Genomic DNA, 14,755 nt, shown 5'->3' on the forward strand with positions numbered 1-14,755 from the left:
TGTTCGCCCCAGCCTCATCCCTTTTGCCCCAGCCTCATCCCGTTTGCCCCAGCCTCATCCCGTTTGCCCCAGCCTTGCCCCTTTCACCCCAGCCTCATCCCGTTTGCCCCAGCCTCGCCTCTTTCACCCCAGCCTCATCCCGTTTGCCCCAGCCTCATCCCTTTTGCCCCAGCCTCATCCCATTTGCCCCAGCCTCATCCCGTTTGCCCCAGCCTCGCCCCTTTCACCCCAGCCTCATCCCGTTTGCCCCAGCCTCGCCTCTTTCACCCCAGCCTCATCCCGTTTGCCCCAGCCTCATCCCGTTCGCCCCAGCCTCATCCTGTTCGCCCCAGCCTCATCCCTTTTGCCCCAGCCTCATCCCATTTGCCCCAGCCTCATCCCATTCACCCCTTGTATTCGCCAGTGTGACACCATAAAGTTCCTTTCCACTGTGTAACTTTATCATTGAACACCAAAGACCAAGTCTTGTCTGAAATATCCAAATGTAGCCGGTGCAGACAATCCACAGGGGCTGGCGGGTGTAGCATACAGATCAGCAATTCACACTCCGGCCACTAGGGGAGTATTACAGGTAAGGACCATGGGGGGAGGGGGCAGTCACCACAATGTCCAGCAGGCTCAGGCTCTCACAACTACCTGACACAATGAACACCAAAAATGTTCCCAACCCCCAGATAAATAATCAGATATCCCAAATACTCCCTTACCCTGCAGCGCTACGTATTTATGGGGTGGTCTCTGCCTGTCCTGCTCTTATAGAGGGTTGTATTGTCACGTGTGTGGCCCCCATGGGAGGTCTATGGAGGGGACCCAATGTTTAGGTCTCTCCCCACTATAACCCCCCCCATATATATATATATATATATATATATATATATATATACACACACAACAGCGCCATGTTTCTGGATTCCCATTGATAACGGGATGCGTTCTGCGCTCTCGCAGGGGTCTCACTTTTTGTCTCCCTATAAATAACGGGTAATAAATAATTTCCCATCTTTATAATTCACATCGAAACGCAACAAAAAAAATAAAAATTGGAGGGAATTTAGTGAACTAAAATGCGTCTGAAGTTGTGCGGGATGTGGGCGGCTGCGCGGGGCTGAGATGATCCCATTCTCTGACGATGATGAATCTTTGTCCTCCTCATTCACCATTTCCTGTGATTTACAAGATGGTTTTATATTTTACATTATGTATGAGGCACGAAATGGCGAAAAAACAGAAAAAAATCAGCAGCTGAAATGCAGAAGATGAACATGATTTGCCATGAATTGCTTTAATTTTTTGAATGCGGAGAATTATTTGGATTTGTGGAGCAGGTGGTCTGATCAGGCGCGCAGCGCGCACAAAAAGGCATAATAAACCCCGGCGAGGTAGGTGACGGCGCAGCTGCCGCGACAAGCGTCTCCAGGAATCCAGAGAAAGAAACCCACGCCTCTCGCTAACTCCGGGTCACCGCAGCAGCAGCAGCGAGGATTGTGGGGACTCTCCGGAGACAGAGCCATCGCAACACACGAAAAATGACAAAGTAAAAGTAGGGAAAGTAATCGAAACATTGTAACGATCGATCATTAGATCTCTGACGTGTGGTGTCAGAACCCAAAAGAACAGATCACAAGGGAAAGTAATAAGGGAAACATTGTAACGATCGATCATTAGATCTCTGACGTGTGGTGTCAGAACCCAAAAGAACAGATCACAAGGGAAAGTAATAAGGGAAACATTGTAACGATCGATCATTAGATCTCTGACATGTGGCATCGGAACCCAAAGGAACAGATCAAAAGGGAAAGTAATAAGGGAAAGATTGTAACGATCGATCACTAGATCTCTGACGTGGAGTCGGAACCCAAAAGAACAGATCACAAGGGAAAGCAATAAGGGAAACATTGTAACGATCGATCACTAGATCTCTGACGTGTGGAGTCGGAACCCAAAAGAACAGATCAAAAGGGAAAGTAATAAGGGAAAGATTGTAACGATCGATCACTAGATCTCTGACGTGTGGAGTCGGAACCCAAAAGAACAGATCACAAGGGAAAGTAATAAGGGAAAGATTGTAACGATCGATCACTAGATCTCTGACGTGGTGTCGGAACCCAAAAGAACAGATCACAAGGGAAAGTAATAAGGGAAACATCGTAATGAGCGATCACTAGATCTCTGACTTGTGGAGTCAGAACCCAAAAGAACAGATCACAAGGGAAAGTAATAAGGGAAACATTGTAACGATCGATCACTAGATCTCTGACTTGTGGAGTCAGAACCCAAAAGAACAGATCACAAGGGAAAGTAATAAGGGAAACATTGTAACGATCGATCACTAGATCTCTGACTTGTGGCGTCGGAACCCAATATAACAGATCACAAGGGAAAGTAATAAGGGAAACATTGTAACGATCGATTACATCTCGGAATATTCCGCTCCAGAACAGATCATAGATTTGGTCCCCTCCAGTTCCAGCGGGTGAAAGTTGGAGGCATCAGGTGAAGGATGTTTTGGGGCTCGGTGCACACGACGTCCCGCCGCTCCTCACACCATGAAGGGTCTCCCACAAGGTTGTAAGACAAATCTCCAGCCTCGATTAAGATCTGGGCTGACAATGGGCCGCAGTCCATTAGCCCCATGAGCTGACACTCGTCTTTTCATCCCTATCGCCGGCTTTGACATGCTCTTTGTTTTTGAGCTGACTAGTCCATTGAATGAGCGCTCGTCTCCGTGTTCTTGTCATAGAATAGACACGTTGTATAATTAATGCTATTATGTTTCCATTTGTAACGTCTGCAGAAATGTAACTTTGTAAATAAAAGAGATGGCGCATCATAATGAGGAGGAGGCGGGGGAGGGGGCAGCGGACGGCGACTACGGAGACCATGTAATACCCGGATCACCGCGCTATTATCCTCTATTATATCGCAACAACATTCACCTAATAGAAAAATTAGCACTAAAACATTTGGTTTCTTTCCACAAATAATATTAATGAGAACAGAAAACTTTCACTTTTACTATAATTTGTAACAAGGACGAGGGATACGGAACGCTCATTGTCACCATAGGGAGACGTTACAGGTGCCATCAGATCCTCAGGGGTGGTCCTTAATCTTGCTCCTCCCCCTGGCCACACCCCTGCCTATCAGGTCATAGTTCATTGCTGACAATACATGAGCAGGTCTAGACAATGTGAGGAAGGATTTAGTCAATGTCCCCAAGGTGCGGGGGAGGGGGTATTACAGGAGCCTAGAATGTTCCTTGCGCTCCACCATTTTCTTAGTAAATCTTCCCTTCTGAGTTTTGGTTTTTCACTCTGTGTAAGATCTCTGCTTGCCATCAGGGAATGAGAAGATTCTCTCCACATGAACAGACTGAGTCCTGACTTTATGGGATCTTCTATATAGCGCAAACATATTCTGCAGCGCAGTACAGAGTCATTGCTCACATCGGCCCTTGTACCTGTCAGGGATCACAATCTGTAGGATTAGGGAGGACAAGACCAGACCCCAGAGTTTAACAGCGGGGGTGGGCTTAGGGAGGGGCTTACATTTCCCACGGGTGGGGTCAGACTATATCCTGCCCTAAAACTTCCACAGCTGTGGTTTGTTACAATGTATTAGACAATCCTATATGAGATAAATCAATCAGCAGACAAATCTCTTCTGATCATTTGCTACAATGTATTAGTGCAGTCTGGAGTCCAGGATATTTTATGTCATAGAGGATTGTCCACACTGGAAACAACTGTAACAAACCTTCAGCTGTGAGAAGGAATAGATAGTTCACAGGGGGTCTATCGTCAGGGGGGCAAATATTTCTCTTCTGCTGACACTTTGCTGCATTGTATCAATATGGAGTCCAGCCTGTTCTCTCCTCCTGTTACAATGTATTGGTGCAGGTAACATGAGTCTGAATGTTACAATGTATCGGAGCAGGTAACGTATCAGTCTGATTGTTACAATGTATCCGTACAAGTTCCATGTATCAGTCTGATTGTTACAATGTATCGTTGCAGGTAGATTACCACCTACAGAGGACTGATAAGGCAGATACAATTGTACCAAACCCTCAGCTGGGATAAGGATTGGGTCGGGAGAGTTTTCAGGCTCTAGACATCTCGAATCACAAAGTCTATGAGAAAGTTCCAGAACTTTTGTGTGACGCCCTCCAGGCTCCGCCTCTTTTCTCTTTGCTGTCGCGCCTGACCCCGAAATGATCGTAAACTAAGAATTAGCGTTTCTGTCATTTATTTCCTTTCTTTACAATTTGATAGTTTGATATTTTTTTGATTGACGACCGGATAATATAAAATCTCTCAATTTGTGTCATCCTGATAGAGTGGCATGAGAATAGGCGGGGGCGGGGATCGGGGTCACGGCGCCATCGGGGAGGAGAAGCGGCGGCGCAGTTATGACAGCTCGGCATAAAGAGGAAAGTTTTCAGAATTTCTATAATAATAATATTTCTTATGTGCGGCAGACAGGAGTGACAGCTGCGGGGGGAGGGGGCGCCGCAGATCTGGTAAACACCACGTACATCACGCCTCTCAATCCCACAAGACGCCCCAGCCAGCGCCGACGCCCCGTCCATTGTTTTAATATTGTTTCAGCCTCCAAAAACAGTGACAAAAAGATGGAGACGTGAAAGGAGAAGTTGTCGCCGCCGCCGCCGCTGGAATAGTCGCGCGCGTTACAGTCTCATCTCTTTGTCAGGGCTGAATGGACGGTTGTCGGACTCACAATGAGGGCGACCCCAGAAACGGGAGGATCGGCTGACAAAGACAGAAGGCCTGCAGCTCGCCATTAACCATCACTGTGCCAGCGGGATGGAGGCGTCTTAAAGGGGATGTCCAGGGACTGCACTTTACGTTACCCCCTCCCCAGTGTCACTCCTCGCGGGGTTACCTGTGCTATGGGGGTGGCACAATATACTAAATTGGGGAGAAAACTGGAGCTGATGGATCCGTCAGGTGACCTGGACCAGAACAGACGGGAACGCCCAGGGCCAGGCTAAACGAATGCACCAAGTTGGTAACAAAGTACAGTCCGGGGACACCCCCTTTATACAGGACCTTCCCCCTCCAGCTCTATACACCCTTTAATAACCTCCCTCCGCTGATTCCGGCACAGTTGGAATTTCCTCTCTCGCCCTCTCCGTTCCTGAGCAATCAGTGCTGGTAGTTTTGGTACCTGATATGTAACTAGACTCCCTAATGACAAGTGGGCGGTGTCAGAAAGGAAAAGCAAGGGGGCGGGACTCAGAGGCAGATAATGTCAGAGCTCAGAAACCCGCCCCCTTGTCTGCTACATCCTGACACCGCCCACTTGTCATTAGGGAGTCTAGTTACATATCAGGCACCAAAACTACCAGCACTGATTGCTCAGGAATGGAGGGGGCGAGAGAGGAAATACTAACTGTGCCGGAATCAGGGGGGGAGAGGTCCTCATCATTAAGGCACAACCATAAACTTGCACAGAGACAGAGACATGGTGACAGCATGCAGGGAAGTCACATCATCAGGAAAGACAATGCCGACAGGTTCGCAGCTCTGGATGTGACTGGAGTAAATGACATAACAGCAGAAATAGGAGCGCAGCTCTGGATGTGACTGGAGTAAATCTCTGCACTGCGTCAACCCGACCAACCCCAGTGCAAGGAAATATAGTAAACAGCACTGCGTGGGAAAGAGGTGCGAACGGGAACAGTCAGATGGGCGGGGCCCCAGAGTGACATCACTAGGAGAGGGCAAATCCCTACACAGCTTTATAGTATAACATGTCGGCAGCCACCACCAGGGGGCCCTGTAAGCTGTATGTATTCATACTATGCCAGGAGCTCCCCCTAGTGGTGGCCGCGGGCAGACACAATGTCATCAGGGGGTTTATCTGCTCAGGGGATTTGGAGCTTTGTGTCAGGAAATAATTCATGCAGAATACTGGATCCCATAAATGATGGGGGGGGGGGATTAACCCTCCAAGTGCTGACTCATGGGGTCACTATGGTAAGGGGTCCCCGGCCCTTATATTTACAGCTGTCGGGGGCCGCGGCCGGGGGAGGGGGGATTGTTTACTTGTATCTTCTCCGTATACATGTTACACGTCTCACATGGGGGGGGGAGCTTTAGCGCAGTCTCTGTATACGACATAATCAGGATTGTTTACCGCAGCCAAATCCGTCTGTTTATTTCGTACACCAGGATCATGAAACACCCGGCGGGATGGCGGCGCGGGGGGTGTGGCCTAATCCCCATCACAGTAAATAGGTTCAGCCTGTATACGGGAACGTGCGGAGGGAGGAAACACAATCGCGCTCCACCTAACCTGTACACAAAGGAGTCGCCGTGTAATCCGGAGACTAAACACAGCGCCCCCGCCCCAATTACTGACCTGCCCGTCCCAATCACAATGGAGGCGAAACAGGAGGAGAGAGGAAGACGAGGGTCAGTGCAAGACCTACAGCGAGGGGGCAATGTGACAACCACAGCGACAACTGGAATCAGGCTCCTCCCCTTTGTATTAAGCTAAGCTCCGCCCAGAATCCTTGCATCATGGGTGACATCTTGTTTGAGGGCTGCAGGTGGAGGGGTCCTTAGTGCAGCGCCTTGTGAAGGGCCCCGATCCAGATTATCTAGAACGTTCCGGGAGTTTTCACTCAGATTTTACTTGTGATAATTAGGAGACGGTTTTGGCGTAAACTCTAAATCTTCGCCTTTTCTGGCATCCTGGCGTCGTACGACACACGGGGGGCCGCGGAGACATCAATGTGACGGATGACGAGATCATCGGATTTATAGGGACTGTAAAGAAAGACTTTATAGACGGCGCTGTCAGGACGCAGCGAGGAGACGAGAGAGCCGGGGAGACCAGCCGCACCCCCAGACCCCTCCAGGGGCGCCAATACTTGTCCAATGGTCACATGAAGAGCAGCGACGGGCGAGCGCCATAGTCCAAAGAGGAGGCCAAACATGGCAGCTGTAACTAGGGGACAGCGCTGATACACTGTAACAATCCATCAGCACAGGAGAGGTGTGTGCGGCTGAGGAATGTCTGTACTGATACACTGTAACAACCCATCGGCACAGGAGAGGTGTGTGCGGCTGAGGATTGTCTGCACTGATACACTGTAACAACCCATCGGCACAGGAGAGGTGTGTGCGGCTGAGGATTGTCTGTACTGATACACTGTAACAACCCATCGGCACAGGAGAGGTGTGTGCTGCTGAGGATTGTCTGCACTGATACACTGTAACAACCCATCGGCACAGGAGAGGTGTGTGCGGCTGAGGATTGTCTGCACTGATACACTGTAATAACCCATCGGCACAGGAGAGGTGTGTGCGGCTGAGGATTGTCTGCACTGATACACTGTAACAACCCATCGGCACAGGAGAGGTGTGTGCTGCTGAGGATTGTCTGCACTGATACACTGTAACAACCCATCGGCACAGGAGAGGTGTGTGCTGCTGAGGATTGTCTGCACTGATACACTGTAACAACCCATCGGCACAGGAGAGGTGTGTGCTGCTGAGGATTGTCTGCACTGATACACTGTAACAACCCATCGGCACAGGAGAGGTGTGTGCTGCTGAGGATTGTCTGTATTGATACACTGTAACAACCCATCAGCACAGGAGAGGTGTGTGCTGCTGAGGATTGTCTGCACTGATACATTGTAACAACCCATCGGCACAGGAGAGGTGTGTGCTGCTGAGGATTGTCTGCACTGATACACTGTAACAACCCATCGGCACAGGAGAGGTGTGTGCGGCTGAGGATTGTCTGCACTGATACATTGTAACAACCCATCGGCACAGGAGAGGTGTGTGCGGCTGAGGATTGTCTGCACTGATACATTGTAACAACCCATCGGCACAGGAGAGGTGTGTGCGGCTGAGGATTGTCTGTATTGATACACTGTAACAACCCATCAGCACAGGAGAGGTGTGTGCTGCTGAGGATTGTCTGCACTGATACACTGTAACAACCCATCGGCACAGGAGAGGTGTGTGCTGCTGAGGATTGTCTGCACTGATACATTGTAACAACCCATCGGCACAGGAGAGGTGTGTGCGGCTGAGGATTGTCTGTACTGATACACTGTAACAACCCATCGGCACAGGAGAGGTGTGTGCGGCTGAGGATTGTCTGTACTGATACACTGTAACAACCCATCGGCACAGGAGAGGTGTGTGCTGCTGAGGATTGTCTGTACTGATACACTGTAACAACCCATCGGCACAGGAGAGGTGTGTGCTGCTGAGGATTGTCTGCACTGATACATTGTAACAACCCATCGGCACAGGAGAGGTGTGTGCTGCTGAGGATTGTCTGCACTGATACACTGTAACAACCCATCGGCACAGGAGAGGTGTGTGCGGCTGAGGATTGTCTGCACTGATACATTGTAACAACCCATCGGCACAGGAGAGGTGTGTGCGGCTGAGGATTGTCTGCACTGATACATTGTAACAACCCATCGGCACAGGAGAGGTGTGTGCGGCTGAGGATTGTCTGTATTGATACACTGTAACAACCCATCAGCACAGGAGAGGTGTGTGCTGCTGAGGATTGTCTGCACTGATACACTGTAACAACCCATCGGCACAGGAGAGGTGTGTGCTGCTGAGGATTGTCTGCACTGATACATTGTAACAACCCATCGGCACAGGAGAGGTGTGTGCGGCTGAGGATTGTCTGTACTGATACACTGTAACAACCCATCGGCACAGGAGAGGTGTGTGCGGCTGAGGATTGTCTGTACTGATACATTGTAACAACCCATCGGCACAGGAGAGGTGTGTGCTGCTGAGGATTGTCTGCACTGATACATTGTAACAAATCTTGAATCAGTGAATATCTGAAGTTTCTTAGAAGTTTATTAGAAAGTGACAGAATTTCGTGTTCTACAATCCGGCGATTTGGGGTCGCGCACCGGGCGAGCGCTCCTTCCTGGCAGTTGCGGCGTTGCGCGGGGTGACACACGTCCTCGCCACATATGGAGACGTCAATGTGCAGACAGCTGGCGGAGGAGATATTCTTGTAACGTCAGGGCGCTATATACTAACACCTCGTACAGATGGCGGCCGCGCTCACACACAAATGGCTAAATAACCGAGAGCAGCGATTGGACGGCGGAACGAGAGGCGCCATATGGTAAACAGCGCGCAGACAGGCGACACGTGACGCAAGAACATGGCGGCCGCTGACACGGAGCTATACGGGGAGAAAGCACAACAGTGTATAGAATATATACCACCTGCAGAACATCACTCCTATACATAGTGATACACTCTGCAGAGCATCGCTCCTCTACCTCCTGATACATCCTGCAGACTATTACACCACTGACCTCTCTGCAGAGCATCGCTCCTCTACCTCCTGATACATAGTGATATACCATGCAGACTATTACACCACTGACCTCTCTGCAGAGCATCGCTCCTCTACCTCCTGATACATAGTGATATATCCTGCAGACTATTACACCACTGACCTCTCCGCAGAGCATCGCTCCTCTACCTCCTGATACATAGTGATATACCCTGCAGATTATTACACCGCTGACCTCTCTGCAGAGCATCGCTCCTCTACCTCCTGATACATAGTGATATATCCTGCAGACTATTACACCACTGACCTCTCCGCAGAGCATCGCTCCTCTACCTCCTGATACATAGTGATATACCCTGCAGATTATTACACCACTGACCTCTCTGCAGAACATCGCTCCTCTACCTCCTGATACATAGTGATATATCCTGCAGACTATTACACCGCTGACCTCTCTGCAGAACATCGCTCCTCTACCTCCTGATACATAGTGATATACCCTGCAGATTATTACACCACTGACCTCTCTGCAGAACATCGCTCCTCTACCTCCTGATACATAGTGATATATCCTGCAGACTATTACACCACTGACCTCTCTGCAGAACATCGCTCCTCTACCTCCTGATACATAGTGATATACCCTGCAGATTATTACACCACTGACCTCTCTGCAGAACATCGCTCCTCTACCTCCTGATACATAGTGATATATCCTGCAGACTATTACACCACTGACCTCTCTGCAGAGCATCGCTCCTCTACCTCCTGATACATAGTCATATATCCTGCAGACTATTACACCGCTGACCTCTCTGCAGAGCATCGCTCCCCTACCTCCTGATACATCCTGCAGACTATTACACCACTGACCTCTCTGCAGAGCATCGCTCCTCTACCTCCTGATACATAGTGATATATCCTGCAGACTATTACACCACTGACCTCTCCGCAGAGCATCGCTCCTCTACCTCCTGATACATAGTGATATATCCTGCAGACTATTACACCGCTGACCTCTCTGCAGAGCATCGCTCCTCTACCTCCTGATACATACTGATATATCCTGCAGACTATTACACCGCTGACCTCTCTGCAGAGCATCGCTCCTCTACCTCCTGATACATAGTGATATATCCTGCAGACTATTACACCACTGACCTCTCTGCAGAGCATCGCTCCTCTACCTCCTGATACATAGTGATATATCCTGCAGACTATTACACCGCTGACCTCTCTGCAGAGCATCGCTCCTCTACCTCCTGATACATACTGATATATCCTGCAGACTATTACACCGCTGACCTCTCTGCAGAGCATCGCTCCTCTACCTCCTGATACATAGTGATATATCCTGCAGACTATTACACCACTGACCTCTCTGCAGAGCATCGCTCCTCTACCTCCTGATACATAGTGATATATCCTGCAGACTATTACACCACTGACCTCTCCGCAGAGCATCGCTCCTCTACCTCCTGATACATAGTGATATATCCTGCAGACTATTACACCACTGACCTCTCTGCAGAGCATCGCTCCTCTACCTCCTGATACATAGTCATATATCCTGCAGACTATTACACCGCTGACCTCTCTGCAGAGCATCGCTCCTCTACCTCCTGATACATAGTGATACATCCTGCAGACTATTACACCACTGACCTCTCTGCAGAGCATCGCTCCTCTACCTCCTGATACATAGTGATATATCCTGCAGACTATTACACCGCTGACCTCTCTGCAGAGCATCGCTCCTCTACCTCCTGATACATAGTGATATATCCTGCAGACTATTACACCACTGACCTCTCTGCAGAGCATCGCTCCTCTACCTCCTGATACATAGTGATATATCCTGCAGACTATTACACCGCTGACCTCTCTGCAGACTATTACACCGCTGACCTCTCTGCAGAGCATCGCTCCTCTACCTCCTGATACATAGTGATATATCCTGCAGACTATTACACCACTGACCTCTCTGCAGAGCATCGCTCCTCTACCTCCTGATACATAGTGATATATCCTGCAGACTATTACACCACTGACCTCTCCGCAGAGCATCGCTCCTCTACCTCCTGATACATAGTGATACATCCTGCAGACTATTACACCGCTGACCTCTCTGCAGAGCATCGCTCCCCTACCTCCTGATACATCCTGCAGACTATTACACCACTGACCTCTCTGCAGAGCATCGCTCCTCTACCTCCTGATACATAGTGATATATCCTGCAGACTATTACACCACTGACCTCTCCGCAGAGCATCGCTCCTCTACCTCCTGATACATAGTGATATATCCTGCAGACTATTACACCGCTGACCTCTCTGCAGAGCATCGCTCCTCTACCTCCTGATACATAGTGATATATCCTGCAGACTATTACACCACTGACCTCTCTGCAGAGCATCGCTCCTCTACCTCCTGATGCATAGTGATATATCCTACAGACTATTACACCACTGACCTCTCCGCAGAGCATCGCTCCTCTACCTCCTGATACTGACCTCTCCGCAGAGCATCGCTCCTCTACCTCCTGATACATAGTGATATACCCTGCAGACTATTACACCACTGACCTCTCTGCAGAGCATCGCTCCTCTACCTCCTGATACATAGTGATACATCCTGCAGACTATTACACCGCTGACCTCTCTGCAGAACATCGCTCCTCTACCTCCTTATACATAGTGATATATCCTGCAGACTATTACACCACTGACCTCTCCGCAGAGCATCGCTCCTCTACCTCCTGATACATAGTGATACATCCTGCAGACTATTACATAGATGATGAGACTGACGGGTGCGGTACAATGGGACGGTTTCGCAGCTGCCGCCACTTGAGGCGTCCCCTCGCGCAGACCCTAATTCCATCAGATGAGGATATTTTCGGCACATTGTAGCGGTGACAGGCGGCACCTTGAACAGCTGGCGGCTGAGTGGGGGCAGGTGTTGTGTTCCTGGTTACCAGTCGTTAGTCGCCGCGCTCCGGTCTGCGGACCATATGGACGGCGTCGTATCTGGAGATGGGAGATGGCGGGGGGGGGGGCCGAGCTAGAAGAGGGGTCCGCACCGAGAGGGCAGCGATGACGGCGACAACCACGGGAAACCACAAACCTCACCCGTATACAAGAGCCGCACACCGGGCAACAACAACTCCTAGGAGTGCGCAGGATGGTCACACGTAACGCCCTGACAGCGCGAACTGCGCTCTACTAGAGAGCCCAGGAGAGGCGATGGCAGCGTATACCGAGGAGGGGGACAGCGGCAGCACCAGGGGGTATATACCGGCAGCACCAGCACGTACCAGGGGGTATATACCGGCAGCACCAGCACGTACCAGGGGGTATATACCGGCAGCACCAGCACGTCCTGGGGGTATATACTGGCAGCACCAGCACGTACCAGGGGGTATATACCGGCAGCACCAGCACGTCCTGGGGATATATACCGGCAGCACCAGCACGTCCTGGGGATATATACCGGCAGCACCAGCACGTACCAGGGGGTATATACCGGCAGCACCAGCACGTACCAGGGGGTATATACCGGCAGCACCAGCACGTCCTGGGGATATATACCGGCAGCACCAGCACGTACCAGGGGGTATATACCGGCAGCACCAGCACGTACCAGGGGGTATATACCGGCAGCACCAGCACGTCCTGGGGATATATACCGGCAGCACCAGCACGTACCAGGGGGTATATACCGGCAGCACCAGCACGTACCAGGGGGTATATACCGGCAGCACCAGCACGTACCAGGGGGTATATACCGGCAGCACCAGCACGTCCTGGGGATATATACCGGCAGCACCAGCACGTCCTGGGGGTATATACCGGCAGCACCAGCACGTCCTGGGGATATATACCGGCAGCACCAGCACGTACCAGGGGGTATATACCGGCAGCACCAGCACGTCCTGGGGATATATACCGGCAGCACCAGCACGTCCTGGGGGTATATACCGGCAGCACCAGCACGTACCAGGGGGTATATACCGGCAGCACCAGCACGTACCAGGGGGTATATACCGGCAGCACCAGCACGTACCAGGGGGTATATACCGGCAGCACCAGCACGTACCAGGGGGTATATACCGGCAGCACCAGCACGTCCTGGGGGTATATACCGGCAGCACCAGCACGTCCTGGGGGTATATACCGGCAGCACCAGCACGTCCTGGGGGTATATACCGGCAGCACCAGCACGTCCTGGGGGTATATACCGGCAGCACCAGCACGTCCTGGGGGTATATACCGGCAGCACCAGCACGTACCAGGGGGTATATACCGGCAGCACCAGCACGTACCAGGGGGTATATACCGGCAGCACCAGCACGTACCAGGGGGTATATACCGGCAGCACCAGCACGTCCTGGGGGTATATACCGGCAGCACCAGCACGTACCAGGGGGTATATACCGGCAGCACCAGCACGTACCAGGGGGTATATACCGGCAGCACCAGCACGTACCAGGGGGTATATACCGGCAGCACCAGCACGTCCTGGGGGTATATACCGGCAGCACCAGCACGTACCAGGGGGTATATACCGGCAGTACAGTATGGCGATCGCTTTCGTTATATCTGCGTCTTATAGATTACTAGAGGGAGGACGCGGCTTCGCACGGGTATATTACATGTTATGTTTGTGTAGTGGCCCCATAAGAATTGCCCAGTTTTGCACTGGTGTATGTTGTATGTGGTTTGTGTGTATGTCCATAAGCGTCATGTGACCATGTGTATCTCATTTTGGATGTCAGTGAAAAACCTGTGATCAGTTGTTATGGATACCTGGAGTAAAGCTGTATCTAATCCTCCCCGTGTGGTATTGTGTGAAGAGGCGCGTTATCTAATCCTCCAGTAAGTGAAACTGTGTGCAGACGCGCATATCTAATGACTCTGGCGTGCGGTACCGTGTGCAGATGCGCGTATCTAATACTCTGGCATGTGGTACTGTGTGCAGATGCACGTATCTAATCCTCCCCTGTGTGGTATTGTGTGAAAAGGCGCGTATCTAATCCTACGGCATGTGGTACTGTGTGCAGACATGCGTATCTAATCCTACGGAATTTGGTACTGTGTGCAGACGCGCTTATCTTATCCTCTGTCGTGTGGTACTGTGTGCAGACGCACGTATTTAATCCTCCCCCGTGTGGTACTGTGTGAAGAGGCGCGTATCTAATCCTACGGCATGTGGAATTGTGTGAAGAGGCGCGTATCTAATCCTACGGCGTGTGGAACTGTGTGTAGACGCGTGTATCTAATCCTACGCCATGTGGTACTCTGTGCAGACGCGTGTATCTAATCCTATGGCATGTACAAATGTGTGCAGACGCACGTATATAATGCTCTGGAGTGTGGAACTGTGTGTAGACGCCTGTATCTAATCCTTCGGCATGTGGAACCA

Source organism: Leptodactylus fuscus, chromosome 5, assembly GCF_031893055.1.
Source record: "Leptodactylus fuscus isolate aLepFus1 chromosome 5, aLepFus1.hap2, whole genome shotgun sequence".
Lineage (NCBI taxonomy): Eukaryota > Metazoa > Chordata > Amphibia > Anura > Leptodactylidae > Leptodactylus > Leptodactylus fuscus.